The 21,144-nt window shown below is 36.6% G+C and overlaps 1 protein-coding gene across 5 annotated transcripts in view; it reads right to left on the bottom strand.

Moving 5' to 3' along the window:
* Window positions 1-14,711, bottom strand: part of LOC133662176 (inactive ubiquitin carboxyl-terminal hydrolase 53) — a 54,221-nt gene extending 39,510 nt beyond the window's left edge. For 2 of the 5 annotated variants that reach the window (XM_062065926.1, XM_062065925.1), the window contains exon 1: window positions 14,359-14,711. The gene's annotated coding sequence lies outside the window, so the exon portion shown is untranslated. Of the gene's footprint in view, window positions 1-10,926; window positions 10,947-14,251; window positions 14,311-14,358 lie in introns of those variants that run through there. The other 3 variants (XM_062065929.1, XM_062065928.1, XM_062065927.1) reach the window with 3 other exon arrangements.
* Between the last annotated feature and the right edge of the window lie 6,433 nt (window positions 14,712-21,144).

Genomic DNA, 21,144 nt, shown 5'->3' with positions numbered 1-21,144 from the left:
TGCAGAGATGAGTGAGGAGACTCCTGACTGTTGTGCTTGCAAGCAAATTTCACTTCAAAATACACCATAAAACAGCATGTACATTACACCTCTCACACAACATTATGCCGAAAGGAAACCACATTGAAACTGCCCTCATTTTGTGCAGATTTGCACGATTTAAGCCAAAACAAGTCAGACATCATTTGCCATCCTGGGATTGCAGACTCCTCGATGGATAATGATGATGATGAAGTAACAACCATGTAACAGTAGATTGAAAAACTGTGACGTTCAGTGACCCACATTTACAGTCATCCAATTCAATTAAACACGCAGAAGTTCTCAGGCTTGTACTTTGCAGCAGGGCTCCATGGCAACAGGATTCCAAAGCAATCACTTAAGCTCAGAGTTGCTTAAGAGCTGCAAGTTTTCAGATTAGTTACGGGGTCTGGCGAGGCGAGCAGGGAAAAGTGGTGTAGTGCTCCTACTGTATGCATCACAGCAACATTAGCAAACATCACTACAAACAGTAAAAGGGGCCTGGATGCATCAAATTGTAAATCTCTGCAAGCGGTTCCATACTCTATAATTGGTATGTAACGATATGAACATTTCATATAAGGCTGAAACGACGCGTCGACTTAGTCGATGTCATCGGTTATGTAAATACGTCGACGCCGTTTTTGTGCGTCGACGCGTCGCATAAATACGTCACACTACCGTCATGGCGGAGCGCAAAGCAGACTGTGCGAGCGAGGGGAAAAACGCACGCCAAAAGTCGTCAAAAGTGTGGGAGTATTTCAATACACAGCCTAATAATGTTGTTGTATGCACACTGTGTCAAGCGGAAATGGCCTATCATAGCAGCACAACGGCTATGAACGAACATTTGAAAAGAAAACCATCAACCATCAACTAGTCAATCGTCCGCGTTAGCATACGTTGTCATCATTACACAAAAACATGAATGTGTCATTTGTATCTGCTAGGGGTGTAACGGTATGTGTTTTGTATTGAACCGTTTCGGTACGGGGCTTTCGGTTCGGTACGGGGGTGTACCGAACGAGTTTCTAAGCTAAAGCTAACTTTAGCTGCTAAAGTCTTAACAAGTTGCTTTGCTCCTCTGCCTCAGCACGCAGCATTGTCCCACCCATACAACCATCTGATTGGTACACACGAAGCATTATCAGCCAATCAGCAGTGCGTATTCATAGCGCATGTAGTCAGCGCTTCAGCGTCGAGCAGATAGGTGTTTAGCAGGTGAGCATCAGGCAGCGGACTCTCCCCAAATGATAATAAACACCTCCCAGTCAACTACTAGTAACATCACTATGAGCCCGTTGACCTACTAGAAACTTAAACTGCAGCTCAGCTCGCTCGCAGTCCTGGTTTGAGGTGAAGGCTAATTACCTCTCAGTTCCAGCCACATCGACCCCTTCTGAGCACCTATTTTCAGCTGCTGGGAATATTGTAAACAAGAAAAGAAGCAAAGCAAGTAGACATGCTAACCTTTCTTCATTACAACTGTTAGTCACTCACTGGAATGAGTAGAATTGGTTATTGTGTACTGTGTTGGACTGGATGTTTATTTTGCACAATTTAAAAGCAATACTTAATGTTTACAGTGCTCCAGAATATTTAGATTGGCACTTTTTTGTATTGGATGTTTATCTTTATTTTTGCACATTTTAGCAAATAAGCAATACTTTCACTTTTGTTGAAATGTTTACACTGTTGTTACAGAATATTTCGTTTTGCACTTTTTTGTATTGGATGTTTGTCTTTATTTTTGCACATTTTAAAGCAAAATAAGCAATACTTTTACTTTTGAAATGCTTATACTATTGCAGAATATTAAGATTTGCACTGGATGTTTACTTTTATATTTGCAAATAAAAAGCAAATAAGCTACTTTTAATTTTGTTAAATGTTAAAAGTTTTAAATGTTTACATTGTTACAGAATATTTTGTCATGTTGTTGTCAATGTTGACTGAGTGGCCATACTTTTTTTTTTTGTAAATAAAAGCCATGCCTTATGAAAAAACTGGCCTACTTTTATTTTTTCATCTTCATTTTAAATAAAATAAAATAAAAAATAATCGGTAAAAGGAAAAATAATCTATAGATGAATCGAAAAAATAATCTATAGATTAACCGATTAATCGAAAAAATAATCTATAGATTAATCGATAGAAAAATAATCGTTAGCTGCAGCCTTAATTTCATATCATGGTTACTGTGACCAAAATGATCACGGTTATTATTATCGCGGTGTTGTTGAATGTGCTCAAAAAGTACTTATACATCTCTGAAATCTTTAGTCGTATTTTTTTTTTTTAATTATTGCTAAAATAAATAGACACACTATTAGAAAACCCATTATGTTGCATGGTTTGGGTTTCTTATGCTTTACTGATAGTGTTTTAGTCTTACTATTTTATCGGTTTTCATGGCTAACCTTATATTGTTTTAAAGGGGACCTATCACGCAAAAGAAATTTGTAGGTTCAATGTACACAATTGAATAGCTATGTTGTTCAGACAGCAATGTGTTTATATAAGTTTAGGTTGTGGTAGGTTTTTTCTTAATGGGGAAAAACATTAATGTCTCTTGGTTTCATGTTAGCAAGTGAGCTCGCACCAGTCAGTCTGAGTTTATCAAAGTGCAGTTATCAACCTCGATCATTTCAATTTAAAAATACTAATACTAACTGTCGGGAGTTTTACCGCGGTTATCATTATTACGTTTATTGTTACATCCCTATTCCATAATAATACGGAGGACTTTTTTTTTCTTCTTTTTTTCATTTGCAAAAATTACACCCTTAGCTACAGCTTTAGCATGTACTTTATTTAATTCAATTAATTACCAGGTTCAACAAATCAATTATTTAAGACACACTTCATGCTGCTTTTCCCCATCAGGTGAAAAAAGTCATAATGTGTCAGCAGAAGTTATCATCACAACACAGACATGGCATTTGTAAAGGCGAGTGATTGTGCATTTCAGGGCAAATACTACCATACCATATTTTAACACAGCATTCAGGGATAAATATATATATTATTATATATTTAAAATGTATATTTATTTTTCCATGAAATTTTTAACACAATTTTGAAAGCTTGTGCTCTAACCAGATTTGTGGGACATAGCTCGAATGCATCATCACGATATATCGATAGTATTAAAAGTGCTATCGAACAAATTTGTATAATTTTTATCGTACATCGTCTACAGTATATCGCACAACCGTTGAGCCGACACTGGAAGACGCACAAGTATAGGGCTGCAACAATGGCTTATTTTAGTAATCCAGTAATCTATCGATTAATTTGTTCAATTGATCGAGTAATCTGATACAACACCCTTTATAGCCTCAATGTGTATTTTTGGGAAAGTAGTTGAAATAAACAATGATGTTTCCAAATAAATGCCCATCATCAACATTGAAATTGGACTAATACCAAGTGTTCGTAATAACAACAACATTCTGCCATACGGTGGAGATATGAATTTTTAGTAGTTACACAAACGATTAAACCACGCAACAGAATATGAATCAAAGCTTCTTTTCTAATGCAATTATTCCGATTTGATCATGGCAGCCCAACATCAATCGGCTGTTTTGGGTTGCAGGTGCCATTTTACGGGGGGGGGGGGGGGCTTTTCCAATTGTTCTATGTTTCGTGTGTAATGTCCTAATGGTGTGTTAAATTGTATTTGTATACTGTATGTCGCAGGCCAATAAAAAAATTGAGCTGCGGGCCACACTTTGAACACTCCTGATCTAAAGGTTTATCATACGTAAATATTTCTAATAATTGACAGTCCGACAGTCACAGTGATCACTTCTTTCCCCTTTATAGAAGTTTCCAGGACTTACTCTGCCACAGAATACTGACAGCTCGAGAGCAAGCAGTCTACTTATGCAATAAAAAGAAACCATTGATCCCAGTGTGGAAATTGGGTCACTGCATCGTCAAAAAAAAAGAAAAAAAAAAGCAGAACAGACCGCTTAAGAGGTGCACTATGAATAGAAGAAAACAGAATAATCAGGCAAACATTACTTAGTTTAACTTGGAATATGACAAGGCATTTACTTTCCTCCATGACTATCAGTTAAGTAAGTCTATGTATGGCCCAGGGGCTGCTTTTTTTTTTCTTCTCTTAAATCGGCCCTCGGTACATCCTAAATTACAATAAAATAAATAAAAAAACTATAAAAAATGTTTGGGGAAAAAAAACAGCAAAATTCGTAATGTAGCAAGAAAACTTGACATCAATCAATCAATCAATCAATGTTTATTTATATAGCCCTAAATCACAAGTGTCTCAAAGGGCTGACATGTTAATACTAATAACACAACTTACACAAGTATTTAGGAGTGTAATGATACATACTGTAATCATGGTGCAATAGGCAACTTGGTTCGATCAGGTTTTCCGTTAATGTATTTGATTGTGGCGGTGCGCCATGGAAAATATTAGTCACAACACCTTAAAAATGTAGGTTTTTTTACGTAAAAACAAAAAAAATAATATAATGTATTGTAGCGTCCAGAAGAAGACACAATGTCTGGCGCCCTTTTACCTTTTATTGCCATCTTATGCTAACAGGCCCAATTCTATTAAGTACAGTACTTCCTCCGTTCACACACTTCCGCCTACGTGCTTCACTCCCAGACACAGAACAACCGTCTGTCATTCTCCGCCAACACAATGTGTTCAAGACCATGGGAAAACGAACATCAACACACAAACATGCTCTTTAAGACCAGCAGGTAGTTACAATATGAATGGATATAACTATGTATTTTATTATTTCTGCACTATTGACTCGTGATGCACCAAAAATTACCGTACCACTCATTCATACGTCATCAGCCTGATTCGTATAAAACTATCCCGAACTGTGAAATACAGTGGAAACAAACAACAAAGTTCCTGAACTTTTGGTGGAAAAAGGCATATTTGTTTGTACGGAATAAGTAAATTATTGTTGTGTATACTGTATATTTTACATTTTCTATTGTATAAATTTATAAACACATTTTCATTTGCAAAACATATTTTTCCTGTGCTTTCATAATCAACTAACTCGAGGTAAATTCACAAAATGATTCAATGATCATGTCAAAAGTTGTCAATACTGGTTCTGTAGTTACTTAGTATCAGATCAGATCCATACCGAAATGTCCAGTATCGCAAACGCCACCGCACAATAACATTGACGTGCGACATGCGGTGTGATAAAGGCTGGTAAATGCAACTTTGTGCAGGTGTACCCTAATCAGGGTTTGCCGCAGATTACTATTCGGTGTTGGCGTATTTAATGTGATGTAATCGGCGATGATGCATATGTTTTCTTTAAAATGGCTGTTATTAGTAATTAGTAATAACTAGGGTTGTCAAACAATTAAATTGTTTAAATCACGAAAATTGTATTTTGTTCAAAGTCAACTCAAAATTTTCTGCGATTAATCGCAGACAGGTATCATTTTTCATCATTAATAAGTGTACCCTAGACAAATAATTTTCGGAGGGGGGCGCTATCCCAGCTGTAATCTGTGATCTTTCCACCTGAATAAATACTTCTGATATTCTGTACATTACATGTTGTACAAGTTAATGGCATTCATATTGCTGCATGACAATGTTTTAACTTTCTCTATTGATTAATAAGCCTGCTAATCATTCTGTAATTGAGGACTCAACCAGAACATGTTATAAAATAATTTACACAATATTTCAGCCAGCAAACCCCCCCTGTTGCAGGGATGTCGCCTCTTCTCACGGCGAAAAATAGTCCTTTCTTGTCGGAAGAACAACTTGCCATGGCTTTGAACCTGATATTTCCATAAAGTAGACTTTCTTTTGTCCATTTCTGCTCGCTTGTGGCTCATCAGTAGCAAGTGAACTGCAACCAAGTTCCCCCCGCTACGGCACGGCCCAATTGTCAAAAAGGAAGTGTTTGCGTTAATCACTCGATAAAAAAATGAGTGCCGTTATTGAAAGCCCTAATAATAATATATTATTTTTTATATCGTTTTGCTCTTCTTTTTTTTTTTTTAAATCCATCCATCCATTTCTACCGCTTGTATTCTCTGGGTTGTGGGGGTGGCTAGAGCCTATCCTAGCTGTATTCAGGTGGGAGGTGGGGCACACCCTGGACAAGTCGCTACCTCATGTCAGCTTTTTTAAATGGTTATTATTGTACAGTGTAACACAGGTCGTATACCAGTGGTGGTTGCTGGTCTTTCAAGTAGGGGTAGTTCATTTTCAGCTCCTCTCTAAACACAAATAAAGTCTCCAATAACAGACAAGATATAAAGATGCTAGATTTCACAAAGAATACGTCACTTACAGGATTGTAAAATTCTCCATAACGGGGAACCACCAAATTTTTTTTTAACAATTTTAAAAAGTTGAAAACATTCTAGCTGGCACACATTTAGTCAATGAAATGCAAACATAAAAGTACACATTAGACTATTTATTAAATATATTTTAGATTAAGTTGAGATTCCCTTGCAGTCTTATTGAAATCACCCCTGCCCTATACCCAAATCCCCTACAAGTTTCTGGCATGTTAGCACAAGGGGGCTAAGGGAATTCAGCAAGTCAGATCCATCACTTCGGGACAAGGATTGGTTCTAGTCGGGCTCCTGTGCAAAGCGGCGGAAGGAGCTGCCGCCCCACGGCCCAAGTCGCCAGCGCCAAGGTGCGGGTGGCGCCTCGGTTGAATATTTGCACATTTTGTAGATCTCTGTCCATGGGTATATTTCTAATAAATTAAAGTATATCCACATCACGGATATGCTGCCTCTGCTCCAGACAATAGCATGCGTCTTACTTACGTCATCTCAACATCCTGTTTTGGAATTGCCGTTTCGATGGCTGAATTTTCAGGGCATCACTAGTCAATAGTGCGTAAATAATAGGCTATATATACTGTATATTCATACAACGTATTAATTTAATCTGTTTTCACTTAAAAGACCCTCATTTGTAAGGCTAGCAGCTTTTATTTTGTCATTGTTGTGTCCGGTCAATCAATATGCTGTTTATTATTGTTCATTTTTACCCGTGTCTGGAAAAAAAATAGCCCCGATGTTCTTTTCCGAGATATATATTTAAACAATGTAGATTTTCAGAAGATTAATCTTCATAGTTTTCAAGGGGGCTGGCGCATGGAGGGCTTTATTTGCATCTAAACAGAACGTCTCCACAAACAAACCACTTGCAACATAATCAGAAAGAGGGTTCAAAATAAGACTGTGGAGCAAAATTTACACCAAAGCATAATACATACATATAATACAGACAACATTTAACTAAATTAAATGTAGCTTAGAATCCTCACAGTTCACCTTTAAAAATTTATATTTGCACATTTTACCATAGAGGCATAGTAGAGTAGACATACGACTAACAACAAAAGGCGGGTCTCCAGGCTCTGGAATTTCTTCTGGACAATTGCTATCAATGACTTAAGAAAATAGATCAAATCAAAATGGCCCACGAATCAAGTTTGGACACCACTGGTTTACACTATTACATCGACATGCTACTAAAAGGAATAGTCTATGATCTCTCAACACTGTTTTACAGGCAAATACATCTGTTTTCCCTAAGGTGGTAGAGAAAGTCTGGTCTCCTACTGCAAATAAAGGTTTACTTAGACTTGTCAAGCAAAACAAAACAAAGAAAAAACAACAACCCATTGCTTCTTTCTCTCGTCATCAGGAAAATGCACAAGCTAGCAACTCGGAAGCAAATCACCCGGAGAGGCACATCAGCAAGTCAGACGGGGGGCCAAGGGAGTTACGAAGAAGAATATTTGGCTGCGGAGTGGTCAGGGATCGGCAGAATTTATTTTGATAGCCATCTGCTGGTGGACTACCTTGTTAGGAAACAGCTTTTTTGTTCCATATAATTAAGAAATTGGCCCATGGAGTTATTTTGTTCTAAGCATTGCCATGCTAAGATTGGGATTTAAATTCATTTTCATCTTACAACTGACCTAGGCAAAATACGGCCCACGGGCCAGATACAGGTCAAAAAGTATCCCACATTGTTTATATATACACATATATACATACAGTATATATATACACCGTAATTTCCGGACTATAAGCCGCACCTGACTATAAGCCGCACCAGCTAAATTTAGGGGAAAATACAGATTGCTCCATATATAAGCCGCACCTGACTATAAGCCGCAGGGTTTTGATGTGTAATTACCGTAGTATATAGGGGTTCCTGCTACCACGGAGGGGATTGTCGGGACAGAGATGACTGTTTGGGAACGCAAAGCGTCCCATTTATTAACAATAAATCTTTCAATCATTCAATCAAACTTTCACATCTTTGACATGGCGAACAGCATTCGTGCAGAGTACAAATAATACAACGGTGCAAAGTAATACAAAGTGCTCGCCTGTACGTTATCAAAATAACCAGTATTTGAAAAGTCAGTCTTTAATCATTGTGTCATCGTCTTCCTCCTGCCTACTAAAACCACCGAAATCCTCTTCGTCGGTGTCGGAGAAGAACAGGCCGTAAATAAGCCGCACCCTTGTATAAGCCGCAGGGACCAGAACGAGGGTAAAAAGTAGCGGCTTATAGTCCGGAAATTACGGTACACACACATATTATACAAACATACACACCGGCCCTCAGACAATATATAATATTGTGACATCGTGAGAAGAAGAATTGAAAAAAATATATTCACATCCAAATTACCGTATTTTTCGGAGTATAAGTCGCTCCGGAGTATAAGTCGCACCGGCCGTAAATGCATAATAAAGAAGGAAAAAAACATATAAGTCGCACTGGAGTATAAGTCGCATTTTTTGGGGTAATGTATTTGATAAAACCCAACACCAAGAATAGACATTTGAAAGGCAATTTAAAATAAATAAAGAATAGTGAACAACAGGCTGAATAAGTGTACGTTATATCAATGGTCCCCAACCACCGGTCCGTGGACCGATTGGTACCGGGCCGCACAAGAAATAATTTTTTTTTTAAAAAAAGTTTTAACTTTTTTATTTTTTATTAAATCAACATAAAAAACACAATATATACATTATATATCAATATAGATCAATACAGTCTGCAGGGATACAGTCCGTAAGCACAAATGATTGTATTTCTTTATGACAAAAAAAAAAATACAAAAAAATAAAAATAAATACCATACCACCCGGTCCGTGGGACAAATTTTCAAGCGTTGACCAGTCCGCAGCTACAAAAAGGTTGGGGACCACTGCGTTATATGACGCATAAATAACCAACTGGGAACGTGCCTGGTATGTTAACGTAACATATTATGGTAAGAGTCATTCAAATAACTATAACATATACACTACCGTTCAAAAGTTTGGGGTCACCCAAACAATTTTGTGGAATAGCCTTCATTTCTAAGAACAAGAATAGACTGTCGAGTTTCAGATGAAAGTTCTCTTTTTCTGGCCATTTTGAGCGTTTAATTGACCCCACAAATGTGATGCTCCAGAAACTCAATCTGCTCAAAGGAAGGTCAGTTGTGTAGCTTCTGTAACGAGCTAAACTGTTTTCAGATGTGTGAACATGATTGCACAAGGGTTTTCTAATCATCAATTAGCCTTCTGAGCCAATGAGCAAACACATTGTACCATTAGAACACTGGAGTGATAGTTGCTGGAAATGGGCCTCTATACACCTATGTAGATATTGCACCAAAAACCAGACATTTGCAGCTAGAATAGTCATTTACCACATTAGCAATGTATAGAGTGTATTTTTTTTAAAGTTAAGACTAGTTTAAAGTTATCTTCATTGAAAAGTACAGTGCTTTTCCTTCAAAAATAAGGACATTTCAATGTGACCCCAAACTTTTGAACGGTAGTGTAGAACATGCTATACGTTTACCAAACAATCTGTCACTCCTAATCGCTAAATCCGATGAAATCTTATACGTCTAGTCTCTTACGTGAATGAGCTTAATAATATTATTTGATATTTTACGGTAATGTGTTAATAATTTCACACATAGTCGAAATACTTATACTCGCTCCTGAGTATAAGTCGCACCCCCGGCCGAACTATGAAAAAAACTGCGACTTATAGTCGGAAATATACGGTACGATTCTTATACATCATGATTCAGAATGCATCGGAAATTTTCAATAATCACTTTTTAAAAAGACATTAAAGCCATATTCTCAGTTATTCGCTACGCGTACAGTTTGTCAAGTAATTGCCTCTGTAGAGTTTTGTTTCAGTAAGCGGCGGGTCCGGCACGCTGCTAAAGTTACCGAGCTAGCTTTAGAGGTCGGTAATGTTTCTGTATGAAAGAGAAAACAATAGAGTCAGCCCCGTCTTTGCTGATTGCAAATGTTTGGGCACACTTTGGATTTTACAATTTTCCCCGACAAGGAAGAGTAATACAACATTTTTTGAGGGAATTGGTCGACTGCCAAACGTTGATGTCGTGCAAGTTCAGTATAAAGAAAGGACAATGTCATATTTAAAGTTGTGGAACTTATCAACAACAACTATGCATCCCCGGCAGAATTCATTTAGTGCAATATCAACTTGGTCATTTTATTAGTTACCATGGTTGTTAACAATAAATCGATGCGACTGGATATCCAATTCGAGAAGTGGCTGGTTCGGTTACGGCAGTTACAGCCCCGTCAATCAATAAGATTCAGTTGTGAATCTTTAGGTTACTTGAGCATGGACACATAAACCGGTTATCGCGACGAACTAGAAAACATTTGACGTTTTTTGTCTTTAAAATGACGAGAGCCAGGGTTGTCCATGAAAAAAGTGACTGAAGACGAGAATAGATGTAGATACATGGACCGGGAGTCACGCGAGACTAGCAATCAGTAGACAGTTTATTTTTGAAACAACACGAGAATCGCAGCTGCCCGCCAAATAATTACCTGCAAGATATGTAAGCGCTACACCTCGGACCTTCTCCGTGCTGTGCCATCCATCAATACTGCAACATTCAAAAAAAATAATGTGTCCATCAAAAAACATTAACCAAAGTATCGAATCGTTCATACATCGTATCGAATCTTAATGAATCGGTCATACAACAATCTAATCGTATTAAATCGTCCATATACTAAATCGAATTGCATCGAATCGTTCCGTTTTATAAATAAATCGTTTTTGAATCGTATCGGAATCCATCAATCGAGATGGGAATCGAATCGTCCATCACAAAGAGATTTACATCCCTATTAGTTACTCACCTTCTGAATTGTCACTCCAAGAATAGGAATCCAATCAAATTAAATTGTAAGTTGATGTAAGATTCTCAACCTAATAAAAATAATGAGTTACAAACTTCTGCACTGCCAAAGTTAGCGTATTCGTTATTATTGTGTTTACTGTTCAAAAAAGTATTTTTACACTTGTACAACCATTAGGCGCCACGCAAATCAGGAAAAACTGCTATACGAATTACTCAAGTGAAGCACGTGTATTTTCTAGTTTCTGGATTTTGTATTTTTACACTTGCATGACGGAACGTTAAATAGCATGTTTTATTATTTTTTAATAAACTACGAATGACTTCTTTTTACACCATAAAAGCAATATTTTGACCATGACTACTTTTATTTAGATTATATTGCTTGTTTTGAAATTTGAACATTACAGCACTTTATTTTGGCAATGGCAAAGCAATAATTGCACATGTTTGGTCTATTATAGCAAAACATACAGTACAACATACAGTAATAGCTTAATTTTACTATATTGTTAGTATCGTTCCTGTCATAAATTAGCGATATTTTAATGGCTACTACCACCTTGACCTCTTGTGACCAGAAATTAGTGACCTTATAGTTTCGGCGTACTGACACAGACTGACTGACTTACTGAGGTAATGTTTACAAAGCTTAAAGTGCTCTTGCTTGGCATTTTGCAAACAAAACAGGTTCTCCAGCATGCCTCACTTTGTGCAGGAGAGATATTATCCACAGTAGCACTACAAATATATAGCGAATGAGATCCAATATGAGAATATATTTAAACGTAGTTTTATTCTTGCGTTATGCATTGGTGTAAAAGTGCACTGCATCATACTTGTTGGTGTTTCTAATATGTCGCTCCACCTAATACTAATAATACCTAATAATATATTTAAAACTGCTAATAGTAAGCATGTTTTGGAACGCAACGCCAATCGTCTAATTTAGATAGAAGAATTAGTGTTATTTTTATTTCAAAATGTGCACCTATTGTAATGGCTGCTCACCATCATGCATACTTTATCCACGTGATGACATCACGCCTCGGCAGGTGTCTTAGGCTAATTTAGCAAAGATAAAACTACACGTGACACATAAATCGCTTTGTTGTAAGTAAACTACAAAAAAATAGCATATTCGTTTCATTATTTCCTTATTTTAAGTGATGAAAAAACATGAGTGCAGTTTTAAACAGTTTTATTCTTGCTTTATGCATTGGTGTAAAAGTGCACTACATCATACTTGTTGGTGTTTCTAATACGTTGCTCCGCTTAATAAAATTAATAAGACAAAGAATGTATTTAAAACTGCTAATAGTAAGCATGTTTTGGAATGCAACGTCAATCGTCTAATTTAGAATGATTTTGTGTTATTTTTATTTGAAAATGTGTACCTAATGTAATGGCTGCTCATCCATCCATCCATCCATTTTCTACCGCTTGTCCCTTTCGGGGTCGCGGGCGGCTGCTGACCGTCATGCATAATTTATCCATGTGATGACATCACGCCTTGGCAGCCGTCTTAGGCTATCCACCCATCCATTTTCTACCGCTTGTCACTTTTTTTGGAGTCGCAGGGGGGTGCTGCAGCCTATCTCAGCTGAATTTGGGCGGAAGGCGGGGTACACCCTGGACAAGTCGCCATTCATAGTTAATATTGTAAATCCCACATTCTTTATTTTCATGTACATTCTGGGTGTCTCATTCAGTAAAAAAATGTCAAATCCCATTCCGTTTTTTAAGGCGGTCTGTCATAACGTTTTTAGCTTTCAATCATTATTGTGAGGTTTTGTATTAGCGTTCCTAAAAATAGATACATCGGCCCCCAGACACACTTTTTTATCTAAATCTGGCCGAGTCAAATAATTGCCCAGGCCTGACCTAATGTAATGACTGCTGACCCATCTATCCATCCATTTTCTACCGCTTGTCCCTTTTGGGGTCGCGGGCGGCTGCTGACCATCATGCATAATTTATCCATGCGATGACATCACGCCTTGGCAGCCGTCTTAGGCTATCCATCCATCCATTTTCTACCGCTTGTCACTTTTTTTGGGGTAGCAGGGGGGTGCTTTGATTGATTGATTGAAACTTTTATTAGTAGATTGCACACTGAAGTACATATTCTGTACAATTGACCACTAAATGGTAACACCCGAATACGTTTTTCAACTTGTTTAAGTCAGGGTCCACTTAAATTGATTCATGATACAGATGTATACTATTATCATAATACAGTGATCACACAAGATAATCATCAGAGTATATACATTGAATTATTTACATTATTTACAATCCGGGGTGTGGGATATGGAGGGAGGGGGGCGGGGGGGTTAGGTTTGGTTGGTATCAACACTTCAGTCATCAACAATTGCATCATCAGAGAAATGGACATCGGAACAGTGTAGGACTGACTTGGTAGGATATGTACAGAAAGTAGTGGACATAGAGAGAGATCAGAAAGTATAAGAAAAAGTGTCTACATTTGATTACTAACTACAAAAAAAATAGCATATTTTTTTCATTATTTCCTCTTTTTAATTGGTGAGAAAACATGAGTGCAGGTCATTACGATGGAAAAATATACCTAATGTTATGTCCGCTCATCATTATAGTGCAATTTGTCCACATGATGACGTCACACGAAACCTTTAGCCTATGCAGCTAGTTTAGGCTAATATAGCCAAAACTGACACACACGACGATATTTTATTCACGTTAACTCGCCTGTCATTGAATTTAAGCAGTTAATTAAGTGAATGTTAGTATATTCGCCACAACAAACGAACTATTTAGAGTAAAATTACCAACTTTTCAGTGGGTATAGCTTGCCATTAAACAACAACACGCATGTGACATTACAAGCGAGCTAACTTTCAGTAATATTAATGTTTTAAAATGACAATTGGCATGTTTAAGTCGCTTTAAAACTGCTTTAGGTAACAATGTAAGTTTTAATACACCTGCTGCTGACTTTTGAGGCCCTTCCTGATTCTTTGACTTACCTGGGCTCGACACCAGGTATTTCCTCACCGGAAAGCAATGCCCATCGTAAGAAAACGGGCTAAAAAAAAAAAAAAAAGGTTTAAAGAAATAAAAAATAAAAACTTACCTAAAAAGGTTGTAAAGAAAAAAATCCGGATGTTCGGCGAGATTGTCCAAACAAGAGTTGCGAAATTGGTAGGGGGTGAAAGTGGGAGGAACCATCCAATAGACAAGGTATGAGACTTGGTGGTGCTTCTCAAGAGACGACCGCCCCGGCAGAAACAATATAAACTCCCCTCTGGGTTTGGAAGTACAAAAATAAATACACACCAAGAGTCCTCCTGTGGCGTTTGTTTTTGCTGCTGCTGCCCCGGTAAGAGAGTCGGCAGCAATGGTGGCTCGCCTCGTCCACTTTCTTTCGGCACCTGAAATATTTCAACTGGATCAGAGATGTTTTGTGCAGCTACACGTTAAGCCACGCCCCTCCCTCAACTCTCTGTTTACTGCAGTGTGCCATGCTCGCTACACGACCGCGCACACGTACGCGCACGCATGCTCTCACATTCCAAATGTTTTTTATTTAAAAAGTTCCACATTCACAACATCTATTGCATGTAAAGATATTCAATAATTGCTATGGCTGCACCAGAGTGTCAAGGGAATGATTTAATTTGCATTGCTATTATATATGTATTTATTGTGAAGTGTATTCATTGCATACATAAAGCCCATCCATCCATCCCATCCATCCATTTACTACCGCTTATTCCCTTCGGAGTCGCGGGGGGCGCTGGAGCCTATCTCAGCTACAATCGGGCGGAAGGCGGGGTACACCCTAGACAAGTCGCCACCTCATCGCAGGGCCAACACAGATAGACAGACAACATTCACACTCACATTCACACACTAGGGCCCATTTAGTGTTGCCAATCAACCTATCCCCAGGTGCATGTCTTTGGAGGTGGGAGGAAGCCGGAGTACCCGGAGGGAACCCACGCAGTCACGGGGAGAACATGCAAACTCCACACAGAAAGATCCCAAGCCCGGGATTGAACCCAAGACTACTCAGGACCTTCGTATTGTGAGGCAGATGCACTAACCCCTCTGCCACCGTGCTGCCCCATACACAAAGCGTAATTAATAATACTTGTAGTCTAGCAACAATATTTAAATACGTAGATGATAAGAGAGAGGTGAAGAGGAAAACCAAACACCCATAGAAGTGGTGCATTTAAAATGTTTTATTTTAATATATTTTACATGCATAATTGAAAATATATTTAATTGTTTCAATTTTATGCAGATTTTAAAAAATAATATTTTTTTAATTGCACAAATATTTGTTATATATTTGGTCAAATTTTGGGACCAAAAAGGTTTAACCTATATAAATTGCATGTAGAAAGGCACCAAATACTTAAAACTAATCAGATGCAAGTGCAGATGATAGTATATTGCATTATGTTCAGGGGATGATGCATTAATAAAATAATCACACTGTAATGATTGGAAATAAAACAAAATAATACAAACATGGTCTTAAATTAAGACCATGTTTGTATTATTTTGTTATGTTTATTTTTATTTTATTTTATTTTATTTTATTTTATTTTATTTTATTTTATGTGAGAGTCCCTGCTCATTTTATCATACATTAAGAGTCCCTGCTCGTTTCATCATACATTAAGAGTCTTAATGTATGATAAAATGAGCAGGGACTCTCACATTAAATATAAACTTACTGTTGTTCTCTAGTAACCATAACTGAATTATTGTGTGGGCATATAGGATAATAGTCATTAAGGGTGCACAAAACAATCGATCCACATCCAAATCGCATAAAGCGTATTTAATGATACCTGTAGTCGAGCAACAATATTTAAATACGTAGATGATAAGAGAGCCTTTGCATGAACCAAATACCCATAGAAGTGGTGCATTTAAAATGTTTTATTTTAATACATTTTACATGCATAATTGAAAAGTGAAGTGAATTATATTTATATAGCGCTTTTTCTCTAGCGACTCAAAGCGATTTACATAGTGAAACCCAATATCTAAGTTACATTTAAACCATTATAGGTGGGCACTGGGAGCAGGTGGGTGAAGTGTCTTGCCCAAGGACACGACGGCAGTGACTAGGATGGTGGAAGCGGGGATGGAACCTGGAACCTTAAAGTTGCCGGCACGGCCGCTCTACCAACCGAGCTATACCGCCCCAAAATATATTTAATTGTTTAAATTTTATGCAGATTTTAAAAAATAATAATTTTTTAATTGCACACATATTTTAAATAGATTTGGTCAAATTTTAGGACCAACAAGGTTTAACCTATATAAATTGCATGTAGAAAGGTACCAAATACTTAAAACTAATCAAATGTGCAGATGATAGTATATGGCATTATGTTCAGGGGACGTTGCATTAATAAAACAATCACACTGTAAAGATTGGAAATTAAACAAACTAATACAAAGAGGGTCTTAATGTATGATAAAATGAGTTGGGACTCTCACATTAAATATAAACGTACACTGTTGTTCTCTAGTAACCATAACTGAATTATTGTGTGGACATATAGGATAATAGTCATTAAGGGTGCACAAAACAATCGATTGACATCCAAATCGCATAAAGCGTTTTTAATGATACCTGTAGTCGAGCAACAATATTTAAATACGTAGATCAGGGGTCACCAAACTTTTTGAAACCAAGGGCTACTTCTTGGGTACTGATTAATGCGAAGGGCTACCAGTTAGATACACACTTAAATAAATTGCCAGAAGTAGCCAATTTGCTCAATTTACCTTTAACTCTGTTATTATTAATAATTAATGATATTTATCTTTGTGGAAACACTGATCATCTTAATGATTTCTCACAATAAATATATATAGAAACAGATAAATATCAATATGCAACACTTTATTTTTATATTTTCTCTAAGTGCACATTTTTCAAATTGAACATTTTCAAATGATCACTTCAAAGACAGTCTTGGGAAATCACAATATCCCATTTTAACTAGCTAGCCACTAACATTTTTTAACAAATCATGAATTACTTTGCACCATGTTTGTACAAATAATAACTCATGTAAAATACAAAAGTAAACTCTCAAATTTTTAAATCATGTCACATTTTGAACTGGACACCAAATCTGTTATCTGTTTCTTTGTCAGTTAGTGGGAAGCCTGGCATTGCATGCTGTTAACTAGTGTGTTGTACTCTGGTGTGTAACTTGACACTGCAACTCTGAGTGAGTCTTGCAGATGTGCATCAGTGAGGCGTGTTCTGTGTTTGTTCTTGATTAAGTTCATGTCAGAAAAGGCTGATTCACAAAGATAAGATTGTTCCTCATTGTTTGCAGAACCTTCTTAATCTTTTGGACATATTTTCACAGCAATCTGGCCTTAAGCTTAATTATGATACATGTAAAATGTTAAGGATCGGAAATCTAAAGGGAACGTCCTTTCGAATGGAATGCAAAGTGCCTGTTTTGTGGACAGATGTACCAGTTAACATACTTGGTGTTGTTGTCCCAGAAAATCTGGAAGATCTAGGCTCAGTAAATTATGATAATCGACTAAGAAAGCTGGACAAAAGTATGCAATTATGGAAAGGGAAATCCCTAACCTTGTATGGTAAAATGTCCATTGCCAACTCGTTAATTATTCCTCAATTTATTTATTTGTTTTTGTCATTACCAGCTCTATCACAAAACTTTTTTAAGATTTATGAGGGGAGGGTCTTCGATTTTGTCTGGAACGGCAAACCAGAAAAGATTAAAAGAAAGGTTTTGTACAAAGAGTATGAATATGGGGGCCTGAAACTTCTCAACCTTGAAGCTATGTGTCTGTCTTTAAAAGCATCAATTGTTCCAAAGATGTATTTAAACATTGAGTGGTACACAAATGTCCATTGCCAACTCGTTAATTATTCCTCAATTTATTTATTTGTTTTTGTCATTACCAGCTCTATCACAAAACTTTTTTAAGATTTATGAGGGGAGGGTCTTCGATTTTGTCTGGAACGGCAAACCAGAAAAGATTAAAAGAAAGGTTTTGTACAAAGAGTATGAATATGGGGGCCTGAAACTTCTCAACCTTGAAGCTATGTGTCTGTCTTTAAAAGCATCAATTGTTCCAAAGATGTATTTAAACATTGAGTGGTACACAAATGTCCTGTTGGACAAAAAACATGTACTGTATCAAAAGAAATTGTATCCTTTTTTACAAGTGATCCCCTCCCAGAGAGTCTGCTGGGAAACATGGCGGGGTTCATAAAGGAAACAATCCACTCATAGTGGTGTTTTCAATTTTATGTTCCAGAAAAAAGAGACGATATTTTGCAGCAGTTAATATGGATGAACTCTAATATTGTAATAGATGGAAAGCCTTTCTTTTGGAAAAATATGTTTGAAAGAGGAATCCTTTTTGTCAATGATATTATCAATGAGAATGGTAAAATTATGAAGTATGATGAATTTAGAGCTATGTATGGTGATGCTTGCTCAAGCTTTTCATTTTATCAACTAACTGGAGTAATTGGGAAAAGATGGAAACAAATAATTAATCATGGAACTACTAAATTATTAGTTTGTAAACCTCTAATAAGAAATTGTAGTTGGCAAAAAGGAACTAAAATAAATAGAAAAATATATAATTTTTATTTAATAAAGAAATCTTTGAAGGCTGCCTTATACAACACAAATGGAAAATGGGAGGACTTTTTTGACTGCCCGTTGCCATGGGATGCCATATTCAAACTAATCTATAAAACCACTATCGATGTGCAAAATCGTTATTTTCAAATTAAAATTATTTATAACGTCTTACCCACAGGGAAAATGTTAAAATTATGGAATATGACAGAGTCAGATGATTGCCGATTTTGTTGTCAGGAGCCTGAATCCGCCCTGCATTTGTTTTGGTATTGTCATATTGTGTCTTTGTTTTGGGTGGAAGTTGAAAAAATGTGTTTAAGGATTGGTTTGTTTATGAAGCTTAATGTGGTTTCTGTTATTTTAGGAGAGTTCATTGACAATCATGATTTAGTCAATTTAATTGTAGTACTCGGTAAAATGTTTATTTTTAAGGCCAAAAACAGATATTCACTTAGTATTACTTTCTTTAAAACATTTATTCAGTATTTTCTAACTTTAGAAAGTTACATGGTTGAAAACGATAATAATGCCAAAAAACATTTAAAAAAAAGATGAGAAGTCCTCAAAGGCTTATTTTGAAAGTATAATTATGTTTATAGATTATATGATATCTGTTGTTGTGTTCCCTAATTTGAGTGACCTGGACATAATCTGGACTGTACATAAATGCTTATTTTGAAAATGTAATTTTGTTTATAAATTATATGCAATCTGTTGTGTTCCCTAATTTTTTTCTGTGTACATAAATGTTAATGATAAATGGGTTATTCTTGTATAGCGCTTTTCCACCTTCAAGGTACTCAAAGCGCTTTGACAGTATTTCCACATTCACCCATTCACACACACATTCACACACTGATGGCGGGAGCTGCCATGCAAGGCGCTAACCAGCAGCCATCAGGAGCAAGGGTGAAGTGTCTTGCCCAAGGACACAACGGACGTGACTAGGATGGTAGAAGGTGGGGATTGAACCCCAGTAACCAGCAGCCTTCCGATTGCTGGCACGGCCACTCTACCAACTTTGCCACACCGTGGCGAAGGTGTGTGTTGCTGAGTCCGACTTGGACATTATCTGGACTGGGCCTGGTTTAAAAAACCCTTTAAACAAATCTAATTTCATTGACAACCTGGTCTGTTGAAGATAAGGCCCTTTTTTAAAAAATAAAATAAAATAATATAAATAAATAAAAAACATTTTCTTGGATAAAAAAGAAAGTAAAACAATATAAAAATAATTACATAAAAAATAGTAATTAATGAAAATGTTAGTGGACCAGCAGCCTATACAATCATGTGTGCTTCAGGGACTGTGTCCCTTGCAGATGTGTTGTCTATGTTGTGGGAACCAGAATATTGGTAGCAGAAAGAAATAACCCCTTTTGTGTGAGTGGGTGTGGATGAGTGTGCATCGGGGAGGTTGTTTGGGTTGATGCACTGATTGAAAGTGTATCTTGTGTTTTTTCTATGTAGATTTATTTTATTTTTTTATTTAAAAAACTTTTTTTTTTTATTTTTTTTTTTTTATTTTATTTATTTATTTATTTTTTTTTAGAACAGGCCCGCGGGCGACTCATCTGGTCCTTACGGGCGACCTGGTGCCCGCGGGCACCGCGTTGGTGACCCCTGACGTAGATGATAAGAGAGAGGTGAAGAGCAAAAAAGTGACAAAAGTAATAACAGGCTCTTTGCCTTTGCTTGAACCAAACACCCATAGAAGTGGTACATTTAAAATGTTTTAGTTTAACATATTTTAAATGCATAGTTGAAAATCTATTCAATTTTTTCACTATTATGCAGATTTAAAAAAAATAATAATAATAATTGCACAAAGATTTTAAATATATTTGGTCAAATTTTAGGACCAAAAAGGTTAACCTATATACATTGCATGTAGAAAGGCACCAAGTACTTAAAACTATCAAATTTGCTTGCAAATGATAGTATATTGCATTATGTTCAGAGGATGAGGCATTAATAAAACAATCACACTGTAATGATTGGAAAAAAAACAAAATAATACAAACGGGTCATAATGTATGATAAAATGAGCAGGGACTTTCATATTGAATATAAATTTGCTCTGTTGTTCTCTAGTAACCATAACTGAATTATTTTGTGGACATATAGGATAGTAGTAATTAAGGGTGCACAAAACAATCGATTCACATTCGGATCGCAATTCTTATTCAGCCTGATTGTAATTTAAAAATATATATATATATATAGTATATGCTTATTTTTTGTTT

This window comes from Entelurus aequoreus, linkage group LG12 (assembly GCF_033978785.1).
Source record: "Entelurus aequoreus isolate RoL-2023_Sb linkage group LG12, RoL_Eaeq_v1.1, whole genome shotgun sequence".
Taxonomy (NCBI): Eukaryota; Metazoa; Chordata; class Actinopteri; order Syngnathiformes; family Syngnathidae; genus Entelurus; species Entelurus aequoreus.
The sequence above is the reverse complement of the archived record's forward strand: the minus strand, read 5'-3'. Positions and strand labels throughout refer to the sequence as shown.